We start from the raw sequence: 19,355 nt of genomic DNA, 5'->3' as shown, positions 1-19,355 counted from the left end.
TTTGTATTGTTTCACCTGTATTTTAAAGTGAGGTGATTCAGATTCACAGAAGGTTGATAACCACTTATCTTGTCCAATTTCCTCATTTTGCAGGTAAGAAAACAGGCCTAAAGAGGGTCAGGTTTTGAGCCCAATGTGATGACATCAGTTAATGAATGAAGTATTAATAGAGTCCAGGTTTCCTAACATCTAGTCCAGTGGTCTTTCCATCAGACCATGCTGAGGAAAGCAAGGTATTTGAGATCAAGTGACTTAACTACAAGTCCATGAGGCATCCCAAGATATGATAAACAGTCTGCATCATTTTTCATTCTTCATGTGCCTCTAGATTTAAAGAGAGAGAAAGGCTGGTAAGGTTGGAGAATGATTTCACTATCAACTGTAAAGATCTTTTTATTTTACCTCATAAGTTCTGGCCCTGGATGTAAAAACTCACATAGTATGAGACCACTCACATAGTATGATTTGAGAACCATTAGAGGGTAGCATTATCCCTAAATATCCCTCTTGCTGATCTGTCACAGTGCCTGAAGTTTATACTACTAACCATTCTTCTAGTTTAGGGTACTGCTGCCAGAAGACCAATTATAAATACAGGGTGCACTGTTAACACACCTTTTCCACCTGGAAAAAGCAGCAAATAGAGCCCTGAAAAGCTGATCCCATGGTAAGGACATATTAATGAATGATGAGAGGAAAGGGAAATCCCAGAATATAGGGCAAGTTCCCAGTGGGAGCCCCTAGGTAAAGCAGTGCCAAAACCAAGGTTTTCCTTTTTCAAGATGGAAGCCAGATACTTGTCATGTGTGTATTTGGTAAATATAAGCAATATAATGAAAAGGGCCCTGGGTTGGAGACAGAAGACCCAGGAGAATACTTTCCCCTCTTTTTCTCATAAGTCAAATGTGAAAATTAAGTAAGATGGTGTCAGAGATCTTAAGTAGTTCTAAATCTTTGATTCTCGTAGTGAATCATTCAATTACCTTAATGTCTAGTGCAGATATGACATAAGCTAATGTTTTTATTCCTCCCTTTTACCACTGTGGCTAGTGGTATTGGTAAAACATCCAAGAGCTTTTTGGCCAAGTAAGAAACCAAGCAGTTGGAGCTGTCATTCTTTAAAGAGAGACACAGGGGCGCCTGGGTGGCTCAGTCGTTAAGCGTCTGCCTTCGGCTTGGGTCATGATCCCAGGGTCCTGGGATTGAGCCCCGCATCGGGCTCCCTGCTTGGCGGGAAGCCTGCTTCTCCCTCTCCCACTCCCCCTGCTTGTGTTCCCTCTCGCTGTGTCTCTCTGTCAAATAAATAAATAAAATATTTTTAAAAAATAAAGAGAGACACAAAGAAGTCATCTAGGATTAAAGAAAGCCCATCGAAGTAATTTAAAGGGAAGGGTCTGGGAGTGATATCAGGATGATGGCTGAATAAGATGTCCCTCTTTTGTATACCCCCTTCAACAACAGCAATTTGGCATCAATTCGTGGACAAAAGTACCTTTGTAGGACCTGTGAGATCCAGCACCATATGCCAGATGGCTCAAGAATAGTTGTACCCACCCATATGTCAGGTAACAGGCATACAGACCTCAGTCCCAGCTTTGGACCCTGAAATGTACTGTGAACTGGCACAGGCCCTCTAGACCATGGTCTGCAAACCTCTGGAGAAGAGAGTTGTACAATCATCCACAGATGAGAGAGACTGTGGAAGTCCAGGAGTCCGGCAGAGAAGTTCTAGCACACTGTTGGAGAAAAAAGAAAAACAGACATTTGATGCGTTGAAGAGGATAAGAGGAACAGTTTGACTTTACCTGCACTGACATAGGCAGGACACATCTTAGGACCAAGAGGGGGTCTCACAGGACCAGCCAAGATGAGCCTTGGTTTTGTGCATGATAGAAATCAAACACAAGCTAGGAGGAAGTGAGAGCAATTTATTGACTAGCATAAGTGATTGCATATAGCAGACAAAGTGTCTGGGAGACTCAGAAAAGGAAATGTGAGTTTCCCCATCACTTGGGGTTAGGGGTTTATATTGGAAAGAGGTCCAGGATACATGTTCTGTCAGGAATCCAGGGTAAGGTCCAATCAAAGGTGAGTGTCAGGTAAACAATAAGTGTTATTCCATGAATCACCAAAAGTAGTGGGTGTTGATGCCAGTTTTGACTATGGTTTTTTCAAAGCTAATGTCCTGGAACATGTTTGGCATCTGGTCCTTCTTAGATATTATGAGGTGATTGGGGTCTAGGACAAAAACTGGAGAATGATTAATTTTCTTGTCTCCTCTTGGAGTGGGAACATAGATTCTTTGGTTTACTCAGATGCAAAATATAGAACATGAATAAAGGGACTTAGCAGAGAAACAGAAGAAATAGAACTTTTCTAAAATGAAGTCCCTTCAGTTTACCTATCAGCATCACTCCTCACCCAAGGTGGCCCAGTTCAATGCCAAGAGTGCCCTCCTTGACCCATGATTTCTCCTGTAAGATAAAGTGAAAGTGGGTGAATAAGTGTCCAGCTTTCACCACTGTGCAGGACACTGCCAAAGAGGCCTATTTCTCTCTCACTCCACCTAGAGTACTGAATTATGAGCTGGACAACTGGAGGGTGGTGAGTGGCTAAGAGAACAGCAGCCAGGGCTTGGAAGGTATCAAAGGGACAAAGATCCTACTAACCACATCATGGATTCCATCAGGAAGCCCATCAATGTGCCCTTTGTGACTTCTAGTGAGCAGATCCCTCCATGAGCACCCCAGCATTCTATGTGCCACACTCACACACTTTGTGGCTGGCACCATCTGGATACTCCAAATGGCAGCAAGAGTGAGTTTTGGCAGATGGCTAGTAAGCAGAAAGCTGACCCAAATCTGCAGGCTGAGGAGAGACCACAAATTTGGGCATTTAGCACCACCCATGGGAAAACAAAAGGGAAGCAACCAGAACTTGGACCGGTGCATTGCAAAACTGAGAGAAGGCGTACAAGTTTAAGAATCCTGCCACAAGAGGGAGCAAAAAGTGTGTATGAGCTGTATCCATAGAAGGTCTCAGGATCTCTGTCAAGACTGACAGAAGGTATTTCTCTCAGGAAGTCAGTCAATAAAAAATGAAGGAGGTGACCACTACTTCAAATGCAAGGATAGGGGGCGCCTGGGTGGCTCAGTTGGTTAAGCGACTGCCTTCGGCTCAGGTCATGATCCTGGAGTCCCGGGATCGAGTCCCACATCGGGCTCCCTGCTCAGCAGGGGGTCTGCTTCTCCCTCTGCCCTCTTCCCTCTTGTGCTCTCTGTCTCTCATTATCTCTCTCTGAAATAAATAAAAAAAATTAAAAAAAATCTTCAAATGCAAGGATAGCAATGTAAGACTTCAAGGAACATGTAAAATCAAGGAAACATAACACCAATAAAGGATCACAATAATCTTCCAGTAATTGACCACAATGACATGGAAATCTTCAATTTACCTGAAAAGAATTCAAAATTGTTGTTTTAAGGAAACTCAATGAGCTACAAGAAAACACAGAAGGACAATGCAAGAAAATCCAGTAAACAACACATGAACAAAATGAGAATTCAACAGAGATAGAAATCACAAAAAATAAACACCAAACAGAAATTCTAAAACTGAAAAATACAGTGAATTAAATGAAAAATTCAGTAGAGAGGATCAACCCTAGAATGGATCAAGCAGAAGAAAAAAACGATAAAGTAGAAGACAGGCCCTTAAGATAACCCAGTCACAGAACGAAGAAAAAAACAATCAAAAAAATGAAGAAAGCCTAAATAAACTATGGGCTATAATCAAATGAAGTAATGAGCAAATAATTGGAGTCCCAGAAAGAAAAGAGAGACAGAAGGAGATAGAAAACATATTTAAAGAAATAATGCCTGAGAATATTTCAAATCTGGGAAGAGGATTGGACATCCAAGTTCATGAAGTTCATAGGTTCCCAAACAAATACCATTCAAAAAGATCTTCAGTGTTGTATGAAAGGAGAGGTTAGCATTCCCCTTGACAAGGATGGAAGAGGCCCCATAACACACATACAACGAAGGCATTCCCACCTACTTCATGGCATCTAACCATCGTTTTTTTTTTCAACACATTCTGGCCAAGGTCCACACGCTGCCCATGCAGGCAAGGAAAGCCTCTGCAGACAACTGGCCCGAATAGGTAAGGGAGCCAAAACACAGCAGCAGAGGGCATGCAGCACACACCACAAACAAATCCTGAAGAGCCAGGCCCTGGACACAATATGACCTCTTTCATAAAGCTATTACTCTCAGGAGCAGGAAACATAACAGGATATTCTAACACAGAGAAGAAGACAGTGATTTAAACAAAATGCCAGAACAGAGGAATTCATCTCAAAAGAAAACACAAGAAAAGGTCATGGCCAGAGATAAATCAAAACAGATATAAGAAATATGCCTGATGGAGAATTTAAAGCAACAATCATAAGAATACACACTGGGCTTGAGAAAAGCATAGAAGACATCAGGGAGACTCTTACCACAGAGAAAAAAGAATTAAAAAACAATCAGTCAGGAATGAAAAATACAATAACTGAGATTTGAAACAGGCTGAATGTAATGACCACAAGTATAGAAGAAGCTGAGGAACAAATAAGTGATGGAAAAGAATAATGGAAGGGTGCCTGGGTGGCTCAGTCCATTAAGCGTCTGCCTTCAGCTCAGGTCATGATCCCAGGGTCCTGGGATCAAGTCCCACGTCAGGCTCTCTGCTCAGAGGGGAGCCTGCTTCTCCCTCTCCCTCTGCCTGCCATTCTGCCTACTTGTGCTTTCTCTCTCTCTGTCAAATAAATAAATAAGATCTTTTTTTAAAAAGGATGGAAATAATGAAGCTGAACAAAAGATAGAAGAATTATGGATCACGAGAATAGACTTAGAGAAGTCAGTGACTACATCAAATGTAATAACATTCATATCACAGGAGTCCCAAAAGAAGAAGAGAGAGAAAAGGGGGGGCAGAAGCTTTATGTGAGGAAATAATAGTTGAAAACTTCCCTAATCTGGGGAAGGAAACAGACATCCAAATCAAGGAAGCACAGAGAAATCCCATCAAAATCAACAAAAGCAGGCCAACAAAAAGACATATTGTAGTTAAATTTGCAAAATATAGTGATAAAGAAAAAATCCTAAAAGCAGCAAGACAAAAGAAGTCTCTACCTTACAAGGGAAGACCCATAAGGTTAGCTGCAGATCTCTCCACAGAAACTTGGCAAGCCAGAATGAAGTGACATGATATATTCAACATGCTAAATGGGAAAAATCTACAGCCAAGAATATTTTATCCACAAGGCTGTCGTCTTAGGGTTTACAATATATTCTCTCAATCTATGCCTTGCCCCAGGAGATCATGGGATCCTGCTCCTACTGGGGGATGGCAAATATCTTGAAGCAGGCTTGCATTTTCCCCTACACGTGGGCACACAACAAGTCAGTCATGGGATAAGGGAGGAGCGGGAGGTTTGGGCTAGCAATCACCAGGTGCAGAAAGCGGAGACTGAGGGTCACATTCTTTCATAGCTCCTAACTTATGCCCTGCCCCTGGGGATCGTGGGATCCTGCTCTTACCAGGCCATTGCGTTCAGTAGCCCGAGAACAAGACCGCTGCTGACGTTTCAGCTGCTTCCACACTCACTCCTTAGGGCTTATATTTTCTAAGAATAACTCCACAGTTCTCCCTTTCTATTTATTGGGATTTTTAGGTGGGCTAGTAAAGAGGGTGATGAGGATCTGCATGATGGTTGCTATGAGTGTGTTTCAGGTCTTCCAGGCAGAACAGCAGGATAGGCTTGCCTTGATGACTATAACGAGAAAGAAGATCATTAAAAGCAGTATAGCCATGTAAAACCAAGAGTGGCGATTGAACCCAGAGGACCATTTTTCTTTTAATGAGCCAGATAGAAATGTCATTGAGAGTATTAATGGTAGCTTGTTGACTTTCTTGTATTTGTGCTTATAATCTGAGTTTCAGATTTTTAATGGAGAGATTCAAAGAGGAGAAAAAAGCTTGATTAAGATGAGTTTTCAATTTCCCTCAAGTCTTGTTATAGGGAATTGAAGTAATGCAGTAGGGGATAAACTCTGAGTCTCAAGTTAATTGGGATCTGGTCCAGAGTGCCTGTTGATGTTTTCCTAGCCAGACAACAGCAGCTTCTAAAGTCTGCAGTCTAGCAAAAATTTGTTGATCAATCTTAACCTGTTCTTCTAAAGTAGTTGTAGTGTTTTACATATATGAATGCACTTATTGTGCTGCTTGGAGGGAGATAACCAAAGATGTGGCAGTAGTTACTGCAGTAGTGGCTATAGCAGTGATGGCTAAAATAGCTGCCAGTGGGATACCTAAGAACGGTTTTGGGTTTTTTTCTCTTTCTTCTAAAGCACAGACCAATTATTGTAGGGGGGATCCCCCTTGCCAGGGCCTGGACAATCGAACTGAGAGCCAGGTTTGGGCTTGCTGCTTAGCAACATATACATGGGTAATGTTCATTTGCAAAAAAGTTAAAGGTGGAAAGGCAGAGAGTCACCGACATCAGGCTGAAGCATGGAAGCAGGTTTTTGAATTCTTCATACCAGCTCATGATGAGGCTTAATCAGCCGAGCGGGTAGCCATATAGGACCTTGTGGAGAAAGCGCAGCAGCATAACCTCTCCCCCATGTGAGTAAAGGTGCCAGGCCATTCCATTGTGGTCCCCCACCGGGCAGTCTATACCATACTTGTAGCTTGGGAAGGGGTTCCTCAACCCAAAAATGCTTTGAATGAGCAGAATTAAAATGTTTGCCTAGTTGTAAGTGATTAATAGTAAACAGTGCCTTCATTATTCTTATTCTGAGGGCCTCAGTTCCCCCTTTCTGTTTATATAAAAGTAGTTTTAAGATACCATTGGCACGTTTAACAATGGCTTGACCTTGAGGATTGTGGGGAATGCCAGTAGAATGTGTAATTTTCCAATCATTTAGAAACTGGTTATGTGATTGGACCTATAAGCTGGGCCATTGTCCTTTTTAAGTTTTTGGGGGATGCCCATTATGGCGAAGCATTTTAAAGAGATGGTTAATGACATGAGAGTAGAGTTTACCTCTTTGAGCGGAGGCCCATATATATTTAGAGTAAATATTAATAGTAACATGTATCCGTTGTAGTCCGCCGAATGAGGGGAAATGGGTAACATCCATTTGCCATGTTGATTTGCGGATAAACTGCGGGGATTAATTCCTCCAGGAAGGTGAGCAGAAGAAAATCGTTGGCAGTCAGGACAGGAACGTATGATGTGTTTTGCCTGTGAAGGAGGGTAGAAAACTGTTTAGTCAAAGCCCTTGCCCCTTGGTGAAAAAAAGGAATGAGAATTTAAAGCAGAGGAGAATAAAGATCCAATTTTTTTGTTGTTGATGCCTAAATAGATATATTGGGGATTAAATCCAGTTAATTGAGTTGTTTTGTTTATTTTGTTTTTCTGATCATCTCAACCATTTTGTAGGAGCTGCAATTGGAGAGAAAAGGAAGAGGCAACCTTATGTTTGGGTTGGGTTGGGATAACAAAAGACTGACATATGGTGGGGCTATTTATTATCCCTTGAAGTAAATATTTTTATTGGTATTTTTGTATAGGTCTGTGACTGTTAATTTTAGGGACTGAGAAAACAAATATTTCTTTTTCTTTTTATTTTTAGGGTGCAAGGGAAGTAAAAAAGCAATCTTTAAGATCAATCACAATGAGATTATGAGTTGAAGGAAGTAAGGAAGGTTTTGGAAGACCAAATTGCAAGGGCCCCATGGGAATTATTTGAGCATTAATTGCTGGTAAATTATGTAACAATTTCCATTTGCCTGGTTTTTGGGGATATAAAAAATAGGAGTATTTTTTGTAAAAGTATTTAAGAGCCCCTCTTTTTTGTCAGTTTTAATTACATTTAGCAGAATTTTGCATTTTTAGAAACCTTAGTCTTTAGTGAAAACTAAGTAGTAACTAAGTGTGAACTGTTATATTAAAAACTTTTTAGATGTCAAATTTATGAATCAGTTAAGCATAAAGCATGTTTGCCAACAGATTTAAATATTTTTAGTTTTTTTGAAATAGGAAGTCAAAAGCATAAACCTACATTTAGTAATCAACGTTCTAGTACTTCATTTTGTTTGGAGAAGACATAGATGTCCAATGAATTTAATTCTAAGTTATTATTCAAGCAAAACTTTGAAGTTTTAGGTTGCCAAAGACTTCTAAAGCTGTTTTAACAATTACCCATGAAAACTTTAAGAAAGAAAATTAACCATTATTTTAAGTTGATTTTTGGCTAGCAAATTGCAACAGAGATAACATAAGCTTGTTTGAGCTTTAGTAAATTTTGGTAGAATAAAAGTTTCACATTTAATGCTGATAACTTTAAAGACATGTTTATTTTAATTAAACCAACAAACTTTAATTAGTTTAAATACCAGATTATATTTCACCTGGAATTTTTTTTTTTTTTTGTAGAAGTTAATTGGTTTGTTTCCTATCGTCAATTTTTGTTGGAGACACTGATGGGGAAATCTGAAGTGAGCGGTGTATGTAGGCTGCATCAAGGTGGTACAGGAACAGGAGGAGGGGAGGCTGAAGAGGCAGAGTGCTGCCAGAAGGCAGAGAAAAAATTTCCTGGTTTAAAGCCTGTCAGCTCAGACAGATGAGCAGACATAGATTTTTGTTTATTTGTTTTTCCACCAAAGTGGAAATAGGCAGTCCATGTGAGGCCAGAAAAGACAGGGAACTTCCCCGAAACAAAAAGAGTTTTGGTACCTGCTTGGGAATATTCCGTAAAGTTTCCGTCCTGAGGTAGACTAACCAAACATAGTGGGTTCCAACCATAGCCATTAAAACCCAGGAAATGAGGGAGAAGCCCCCACATTTATTAGGAGGAACAGTGAGAGAGAGAGAGAGAGTAAGAGTCAGTGTCCCCTTTGCTAGGGAGGGCCTGTGTTTCCTCCAGCAACCTGGGTTTATTCGGAGGAGGCTACTTAGATAATTATCATCCAATAGGAGAGAGTTTACCAGCCAGACATATTTGGGCAAACACATTTTGCAAGAGGCCCTTAGGTCCGGGTTCTGATGTAGAGCTCTGTTTTCTGCAGAAGAGATTTAATTGATAGATTTCATTGAGGCCATGCAGTATTACAGGAGATCAGGCCTTTTTAAAATTTTGCAATTCAGATTGTTTTTAATGAGTTAGAGGGCATCCCAAGGGAGAGTCCTTGGGAACTGAAGAGAGAAGGTCCATTCATATGGACGTTCCAATGGAGCTTTTTGAAGACCTGGAATGGCAAATGATTGTGCCCTGGAGCTTGTTCCTGGGCTTAAAGGACAGGAAATGCTCCAATAAAGCCTTATTGTTTGGGGGCTTCCTATAACATTTTTTTTCCTTTTTATGGAAAAGGAGGGACTCTCTTTTGACAGGTTTATTTTTTGCTGTTAGAGAGGGCGAAGGAGGAGGCAATTTATTAGGGGATCATATTGGAGCCTCCAGTGGGGTATTAGGGGCTCTTGCCATGACTGGGGACAGTGATGGCAGATTGAAGGGGGAGGAATAAGGTCCTGCCAACTAGCTTCAGCCGGTTTTTTCTGTAAAGAGTGGATAGCCATCCGGCAAAGATTCCATGTATGCAAATGAGAAATTTTAACAGGACATTTAAAGGCATTTTTTAGCCTTTTGCCCATGCGTACATTGTCCTCAACCGAAAAAGAGCCTTCAGGTGGGTACCGCAGGCAGTGTTGATATATTACAGACAAAAATTGTGTTAAATTTTTAACAGTTACTTTGCATCCTATAGAATGTAGCAACATATGTAGCTGCTTTTTATGAGCAGCTACACTTAAAGATGTTCCCATGACTAACAGGTTTATAACAGACGGAAAAATAGATCAGAGAGAAATCGAAACTAAATACTGCACACCTGAAAGAAAGAAAAAATGAGTTCAATGGTCACTCCGTCGCAGGAATCGAGTGCCTGTAGTTCCTACCTGGATGAGTGAACGTTCTTTCCCTTTCTTGGGCTTGAGGAGTGACGTGCGGACAAGTACTCTATCAGGTCCTGAAGAAGCTTCACCCTCAGGGACCAAATGTCGCCCCACACTGCGGCCGGGGACTCTATTGAGCCCTGAAAAAGCCCCACCCTCGGGAACCAAATGTCGCCCCACATTGTGGACCAGGACTCTATCGAGCCCTGAAAATGTCCCTGTTCGGGTGCCCAATGTCGTCACGCACTGAAATAAAATTCTCAGACACCAATCTGAGCGGCAGTGAAGAGCTGCTTCTGCAAGGGAAAGCAGCAGCAGCTGAATCCTGCACGTAGCTTTTATTTATTTATTTTTTTCACCAGAAAAGCAAGGACAGATGCCTCTGAGCATGGGAAAGGAGCACAAAGGGATGGCAAATATCTTGAAGCAGGCTTGCATTTTCCCCTACACGTGGGCACGCAACCAGTTCAGTCACGGGATAAGGGAGGAGCGGAATGTTTGGGCTAGCAATCACCAGGTGCAGAAAGCGGAGACTGAGGGTCACATTCTTTCATAGCTCCTAACTTATGCCCTGCCCCTATCCGGCCATTGTCTTCAACAGCCCGAGAACAGGACCGCTGCTGACGTTTCAGCTGCTTCCACACTCACTCTTTAGGACTTATAATATATTTTCTAAGAATAACTCCTCAAAGGCTATCATTCAAAATAGGAGAGATAAAGAGTTTCCCAGACATAAAAAAAAAAAAACAAAACAAAACTAAAGGACTTCATGAACACTAAACCAGTCCTGCAAGAAATATGAAAGGGGACTCTTTGGGAAAGAAAGACCAAAAGTGACAAAGACTAGAAAGGAACAGAAAAAATCTCCAGAAACAACAAGAAAACAAGTAATAAAATGGTATTAAATACTTTCTGCATCTATTGAGAGGATTGTGTGGTTCTTATCCTTTCCTTTTATTAATATGGTGTATCACATTGATTGATTTGTGAATATTGAACAATCCCTGCAGCCTAGGAATAAATCCCACTTGATTGTGGTGAATAATTCTTTTAATGTACCATTGCATTCGATATGCTAGTGTCTTGTTTAGAATTTTTGCATCCATGTTCATCAGGGATATTGGCCTTTAACTCTCCTTTTTAATGGGGTCTTTGTCCTGTTTTGAAAATAAGGTCATGGTGCCCAATAGAATGAGTTGGGAAGAGATACTTTCGTTAGATTACACCTTTCTGCCCATGGACTCCAATATGTAAGCATCGTTAAAACCTCCCCTCCCATCACCGTCAGGTCTAAGTCAGAGTCTCCCAAAGAGCCTGAACAGCTGCAGAAGCTCTTCATCAGAGGTTTGAGCTTTGAAACAACCGGTGAGAGTCTGAGGAGCCATTTTGAGCAATGAGGAAGGCTTACAGACTGTGTGGTAATGAGAGATCCAAACACCAAGCACCCCAGAGGCTTTGGGTTTGTTACATATGCCACTGTGGAGGAGGTGGATGCAGCCATGAATGCAAGGCCACACAAGGTGGATGGAAGAGTTGTGGAACCAAAGAGGGCTGTCTCAAGAGAAGATCTCAAAGACCTGGTGCCCACTTAACTGTGAAAAAGATTTTTGTTGGTGGCATTAAAGAAGACACTGAAGAACATCATCTAAGAGATTATTTTGAACAGTATGGGAAAATTGAAGTGATTGAGATCATGACTGACCGAGGCAGTGGCAAAAAGAGAGGATTTGCTTTTGTAACATTTGATGACCATGACTCTCTAGACAAGACTATCATTCAAAAATACCATACTGAGAATGGCCACAACTGTGAAGTAAGGAAAGCCCTATCTAAGCAAGAGATGGCTAGTGCTTCATCCAGCCAAAGAGATCGAAGTGGTTCTGGAAACTTTGGTGATGGTCATGGAGGTGGTTTTGGTGGGAATGACAAGTTTGGTCGTGGAGGGAACTTCAGTGGTCGAGGTGGCTTTGGTGGCAGTCGAGGTGGTGGTGGATATGGTGGCAGTGGAGATGGCTATAATGGATTTGGTAATGATGGAAGCAACTTTGGAGGTGGTGGAAGCTATAATGATTTTGGCAATTACAACAATCAATCCTCAAATTTTGGACCCATGAAAGGAGGAAATTATGGAGGCAGAAGTTCTGGCCCCTGTGGTGGTAGAGGCCAATACTTTGCCAAACCACGAAACCAAAGTGGCTATGGCGGTTCCAGCAGCAGCAGTAGCTATGGCTGTGGCAGAAGGTTTTAATTACTGCCAGGAAACAAAACTTAGCAGGAGAGAAGTGCCAGAGAAGTGACAGGGAAGCTACAGGTTACAACGGATTTGTGAACTCAGCCAAGCACAGTGGTGGCAGGGCCTAGCTACTACAAAGAAAACATGTTTTAGACAATACTCATGTGTATGGGCAAAAAACTCAAGGACTGTATTTGTGAATAATTGTATAACAGTTTATTTTAGTTTCTGTTCTGTGGCAAGTGTAAAGCATTCCAACAAAGGGTTTTAATGTAGATTTTTTTTTTTGCACCCATGCTGTTGATTGCTAAATATAATAGTCTGATCATGACGCTGAATAAATGTGTCCTTAAAAAAAAAAGGAATGAGCTGGGAAGTGTTCCTTCCATTTCTACTTTTTGGAACAGGTTGAGAAGAGTAGGTATTAATTCTTCTTTAAATTTCTGGTAGAATTCCCCTGGGAAGTCATCTGGCCCCGGACTTTGGTTTGTTGGGAGATTGTTGATTACTGACACAATTTCTTTGCTGGTTATTGGTCTAGTCAAATTTTCTATTTCTTCCTGTTTCAGATTTGGTAGTTTGTATGTTTCTAGGAATTTATCCATTTCTTCTAGATTTCCCAGATTGTTGACATATAATTTTTCATAATATTCTCTAATCAAAATAATTGTTTGAATTTCAAATAATCCAATATAGAAATGGGCAGAAGACATGAACAAACATTTCTCCAAAGAAGACATACAGATGGCCAATAGACACATGAAAATATGCTCAACATCACTTATCATCAGGGAAATGCAAATCAAAACCACAAAGAGATATCACCACACACCTGTCAGAATGTCTACAATCAAAAACATAAGAAACAAGTGTTGGTGAGGATGTGGAGAAAAAGGAACCCTCATGCACTGTTGGTGGGAATGCAAACTGATACGGTCACTGTGGAAGACAGTGTGGAGGTTCCTCTAAAAATTAAAATGAGGGATGCCTGGGTGGCTCAGTCCATTAAGTGTCTACCTTTGACTCAGGTCATGATCCCAGGGTCCTGGGACTGAGTCCCTCATCGGGCTCCTTGCTCAGAAGGGAGCCTGCTTCTCCCTCTGCCTGTTGCTCCCCCTGCTTGCACTCTCTCTCAATCTCTCTCTCTCTCTCTGACAAATAAATAAATAAAATGTTTTTAAAAAATAAAAATAAATTAAAATTAAAATGAGAACTACCATGTGATCTAATAATCACACTACTCGGTATTTACCAGAAGAATACAAGAACAGTAATTTGAAAGGATATATGCACCCCTATGGTTATTGAAGCATCATATACAATAGCCAATTTATGGAAAGAGCCCAAATGTCCACTGATACATGAATAGAAAAAGAAAATGTGGTGTATATATATATACAATGTAATATTATTCAGCCATAAAAAGAATGAAATCTTGCCATTTTCAACAACATGGATGGAGCTAGAGAGTATAACATTAAGCAAATGTCAGTCAGATAAAGACAAATGCCATATGATTTCACTCATATGTGGAATTTAAGAAACAAAACAAAGGCAGAAAACAGAGACAAACTAAAAAACTAAAGAGAACATGGTTACCAGAGGGGAAGTGGGTAGGGGGATTGGTGAAATAGGTGAAAGGGATTAAGAGTACACTTACTTTGTTGAGCACTGAGTCATATATGGAATTGTTGAATCATTATACTGTACACCTGAAACTAATCTAACACTGTATGTTAACTACACTGGAATTAAAATTTTAATTGTTTAAAAAAATAAGAAGAGCTGCAAAAGGCCTTTAAGCCTCTGAAACAATGCTTGGCATTATTAGTTATTCATTAGGAAAATGAAAGTCAAATGAAAAAAAATGGCATACAATTTCACACCCACTAGGATGACTATAAGTAAAAAGATATGTAATAATAAGTGTTGGTGAGTTGTAAAGAAATTGAAACTATTTTACCCTGCTGGTTGGAATACAAAATGTGGTACAGCCACTGAGGAAAGTAGATCAGCAAGTTTTCAAAAAGATGGGCATTAAGGAGGGCACTTGATGAGATGAGCACTGGATGTTATATGCAACTGATGAATCATTGAAGACTACATCTGAAACTAATGATGTACTATATGTTGGCTAACTGAATTTAAATTAAAAAAAAAAGAAAAAAAATTACCATAATAGACCCAGCAACTCTACTTCTGGGTATATACCCTAGAGAACTGAAAACAAATGTCCATACAAAAAGCAGCACACTAATGCTCATAACAGTATTAATAATAGCTAAAAAGTAGAAATAACCCAATGTCTATCCATTAAATACAAAAGGTGGTATATCAATGCAGAGGAATGGAATGTTATTTGGCAATATAAGAAATGAAGTATTGCAACATGAATGAACCTCATAAACATTATGCTAAATGAAAGAAGACAGTCACAAAAGACCACATATATCCATCACCCATTTAACCCATTCCCCCACCCACTTCCCCCTCCATTAACCATCAATTTGTTCTCTACAATTAAGAGTCTGTTTCTTGGTTTGCCTCTTCCCACCCACCCCCCGCCATGTTCATTTGATTTGTTTCTTAAATTCCACGTATGGGTGAAATCATATGGTATTTGTCTTTCTATGACTGACTTATTTTGCTTAGCATAATACTCTCTAGCTCTATCCACATCATTGTAAATGGCAAGATTTCATTCTTCTTATGGCTGAGTAATATTCCTGTGTGTGTGTATGATATCTTCTTTACCTTTAATATCTTCTATATCTTTAATATATATAAAACATCTTCTTTATCTTCAATATCTTCTATATACATATATATTACATCTCTTTTTTAATTTTATTTTATTATGTTAGTCACGATACAATACATCATTAGTTTTTGATGTAGTGATCCATGATTCTTGTTTTCATATAACACCCAGGGCTCCATGCAGTATGTGCCCTCCTTAATACCCATCACCGTGCTAACACATACACCCACCCCCCTCCCCTCTAAAACCCTCAGTTTGTTTCTCGGAGTCCATACTCTCTCATGGTTCATCCCTCCCTCCAATTTCACCCCCTTCATTTTTCCCTTCTTTCTCCTAATGTCCTCCATGCTATTCCTTATGTTCCACAAATAAGTGAAACTATATGATAATTGACTTTCTCTGCTTGACTTAGTTCACTTAGCATAATCTCCTCCAGTCCCATCCATATTGATGTAAAAGTTTGGTATTCATTCTTTCTGATGGCTGAGTAATATTCCATTGTATATATGGACCACATCTTCTTTATCCATTCATCTGTTGAAGGGCATCTCGGCTCTTTCCACAGTTTGGCTATTGCGGACATTGCTGCTATGAACACGGGGTGGCATGTGCCCCTTCTTTTCACTACATCTGTGTCTTTGGGGTAAATACGCAGGAGTGCAATTGCTGGGTCATAGGGTAGCTCTATTTTTAATTTTTTGAGGAACCTCCACACTGTTTTCTAAAGTGGCTGTACCAACTTGCATTCCCACCAACAGTGTAAGAGGGTTCCCCTTTCTCCACAACCTCCCCAACATTTGTTGTTTCTTGCTTTGTCAATTTTTGCCATTCTAACTGGTGAGATACCACCATTCAAAGGTGGTATCTCAATGTGGTTTTGATTTGAATTTCCCTGATGGCTAATGATGTTAAACATTTTTTCATGTGTCTGTTAGCCATTTGTAAGTCTTCTTTGGAGAAGTGTCTGTTCATGTCTTCTGCCCATTTTTTGACTTGATTATTTGTTTTTTGGGTGTTGAGTTTGAGAAGTTCTTTATAGATCTTGGAAATCAGTGCTTTGTCTGTAGTGTCATTTGCAAATATCTTCTCCCATTCTGTGGGTTGTCTCTTTGTTTTGTTGACTGTTTCCTTTGCTGTGCAGAAGCTTTTTTCTTGATGAAGTACCAAGAGTTCATTTTTGCTTTGCTTCACTAGCCTTTGGAGATGTATCTTGAAAGAAGTTGCTGTGGCCGATGTCAAAGAGGTTACTGCCTATGTTCTCCTCTACGATTTTGATGGATTCCTGTCTCACATTGAAGTCTTTCATCCATTTTGAATTTATATTTGTGTATGGTGTAAGAGAATGGCCCAGTTTCATTCTTCTGTATATAGCTGCCCAATTTTCCCAGCACCATTTATTGAAGAGACTATCTTTTTTCTATTGCATATTTTTTCCTGCTTTGTCGAAGATTATTTGACCATAGAGTTGAGGGTCTATATCTGGGCTCCCTATTCTGTTCCATTGGTCTATATGTCTGTTTTTGTGCCAGTACCATGCTGTCTTGGTGACCACTGCTTTGCAATATAGCTTGAAATGGGGCAACGTGATGCCCCCAGCTTTGTTTTTCTTTTTCAACATTTCCTTGGCAATTCAGGGTCTTTTCTGATTCCATACAAATTTTAGGATTGTTTGTTCCAGCACTTTGAAAAATGTCATTGGAATTTTGATCAGGATGGTGTTGAAGGTATAGATTGCTCTGAGTAGCATAGGCATTTTAACAATGTTTATTCTTCTGATCCAGGAGCATGGAATGTTTTTCCATCTTTTTGTGTTTTCTTCAATTTCTTTCATGAGTGTTCTGTAGTTCCTAGAGTATAGATCATTTACCTTTTTGGTTAGGTTTATTCCGAGGTATCTTATGGTTTTTAGTGCTATTGTAAATGGAATGGATTCCCTAATTTATCTTTCTACAGTTACATTGTTAGTGTATAAGAAAGTAACATATTTCTGTGCATTGATTTTGTATCCTGCCACATTACTGAATTACTGTGTGAGTTCTGGTAATTTGTGGGTGGAGTCTTCTGGGTTTTCCACATAAAGTGTCATGTCAATTCATTACTGAATTGCTGTGTGAGTTCTGGTAATTTGGGGGTGGAGTCTTTTGGGTTTTCCACATAAAGTGTCATGTCATCTATTGACTTATCCTTTGCCAATTTGAATACATTTTATTTCTTTTTGTTGTCTGATTGCTGTTGCTAGGACTTCTAGTACTATGTTGAACAATAGTGGCGAGAGTGGGCATCCTTGATGTGTTTCTGATCATAAGGGAAAGGCTCTCATTTTTTTCCCCATTGAGGGTGATATTTGCTGTGGGTTTTTCATAGATGGATTTTATGAACTTGAGGAATGTTCCCTCTATCCCTATATTCTGAAGAATTTTAATCAGGAAAGGATGCTGTATTTTGTCAAATGATTTTTCTGCATCAATTGAGAGGACCATATGGTTCTTCTCTCTCCTCTTATTAATGTATTCTATCACACTGATTGATTTGCGATGAACCACCCTTGCATCCCGGGGATAAATCCCACTTGGTCATGGTGGATGATCCTTTTAACTTATTGTTGGCTCCTATTAGCTAGGATTTTTTTGAGAATTTTGAAATCTGTATTTGTAAGGGTTATTGGTCTGAAATTCCCCTTTTTGATGGGGTCTTTTCCTGTTATGGGGATTAAGGTAATGCGGGCCTCATAGAATGAGTCTGGAAGCTTTCCTTCTGTTTCTATTTTTTGAAACAGCTTCAGGAGAATAGGTATTATTTCTTCTTTGAATGTTTGGTAGAATTCCCCAGGGAATCCATCAGGCCCTGGACTCTTGTTTTTTGGGAGGTTTTTGATCAGTGCTTCAATCTCGTTACTGGTTATTGGCCTATTCAGGTTGTCAATTTCTTCCTGTTTCAGTCTTGGCAGCTTATAGGTTTCCAGGAAGGCATCCATTTCATCCAGATTGCTCAGTTTATTGGCATATAGTTGTTGATAATAATTTCTAATAATTGTTTCTATTTCCTTGGTGTTAGTCGTGATCTCTCCCTTTCATTCATAATTTTATTAATTTGGATCCTTTCTCTTTTCTTTTGGATAAGTCTGGCCAGTGGTTTATCGATCTTATTAATTCTTTCAGAGAACAAGCTTCTAGTTTCATTGATCTGCTCCACTGTATTTCTGGGTTCTAATTCATTGATCTCTGTTCTAATCTTAATTATTTCTCTTCTAATGAATGGCTTAGGCATCATTTTGTTGCTTTTTCTCTAGTTCTTTAAGGTGTAAAGTAAGTTGGTGAATTTAGGATTTTTCTATTTTTTTGGGTGAGGCTTGGCTGACTATGTATTTCACCCTTAGGATCGCCTTCGCAGTATCCCATAGGTTTTGGACCGATGTGTTTTCATTCTCATTGGTTTCCATGAATTGTGTAAGTTCTTTTATTTCTTGGTTGACCCAAACATTCTTGAGCAGAGTGGTCTTTAGCTTCCAAGTGTTTGAATTTCTTCCAAAATTTTTCTTGTGATTGAGTTCCAGTTTTAAAGCATTATGGTCTGAGAATATGCAGGGTATAATCTCAATCTTTTGGTATCAGTTGAGACCTGATTTGTGACCCAGTATGTGGTCTATTCTGGAGAAAGTTCCATGTGCACTCGAGAAGAATGAGTATTCTTTTGTTTTAGGGTGGAATGTTCTGTATACATCTATGAGGTCCATCTGGTCCAGTGTGTCATTCAAAGCTCTTGTTTCTTTGTTGATTTTCTGCTTAGATGATCTGTCTATTGCTGAGAGTAGAGTACTGAGGTCTCCTACAATTAACATATTATTACCAGTATGACTTTTTATTTAGGTTAACAGTTGGCTTATGTAGATGGCTGCTCCCATGTTGGGGGCGTAGATATTTACAACTGTTTGATCTTCTTGTTGGATAGACCCTTTAAGCATGATATAGTGTTCTTCTGTGTCTCTAAGTACAGTCTTTAAAATCTAATTTGTCTGATATAAGGATTGCTACCCCAGCTTTCTTTTGAGGTCTGCTGGCATGGAAGATGGATCTCCATCCCTTCACTTTCAGTCTGGATGTATCTTTAGGTTCCAAATGAGTCTCTTGTAGACGGCATATGTATGGGTGCTGTCTTTTTATCCAATCTGCAACCCTGTGCCTTTTTTTTTTTTAACCCTGTGCCATTTTATGGGAGTATTTAGGCCATTCACCTTGAGAGTGATTATTGAAAGATATGAATTTACTGTCATCATGTTGCCTGTGAAGTCCTTGTTTCTATAGATTGTCTCTGTAAATTTCTGTTCCATATCACTCTTGGGGTCATTCTCCTTTTAT

General features: G+C 39.7%; 2 pseudogenes; both read left to right on the top strand.

The window, feature by feature from the left end:
• Positions 1 to 3,970: 3,970 nt before the first annotated feature.
• On the top strand, positions 3,971 to 4,085 carry LOC123323551 (annotated as a pseudogene).
• A 6,154-nt stretch (positions 4,086 to 10,239) lies between these two features.
• On the top strand, positions 10,240 to 12,254 carry LOC110572166 (annotated as a pseudogene).
• Positions 12,255 to 19,355: the final 7,101 nt, after the last annotated feature.

This window comes from Neomonachus schauinslandi, chromosome X, assembly GCF_002201575.2.
Source record: "Neomonachus schauinslandi chromosome X, ASM220157v2, whole genome shotgun sequence".
NCBI classification, from domain to species: domain Eukaryota; kingdom Metazoa; phylum Chordata; class Mammalia; order Carnivora; family Phocidae; genus Neomonachus; species Neomonachus schauinslandi.
This window is presented reverse-complemented; position numbering and strand designations above follow the sequence as displayed.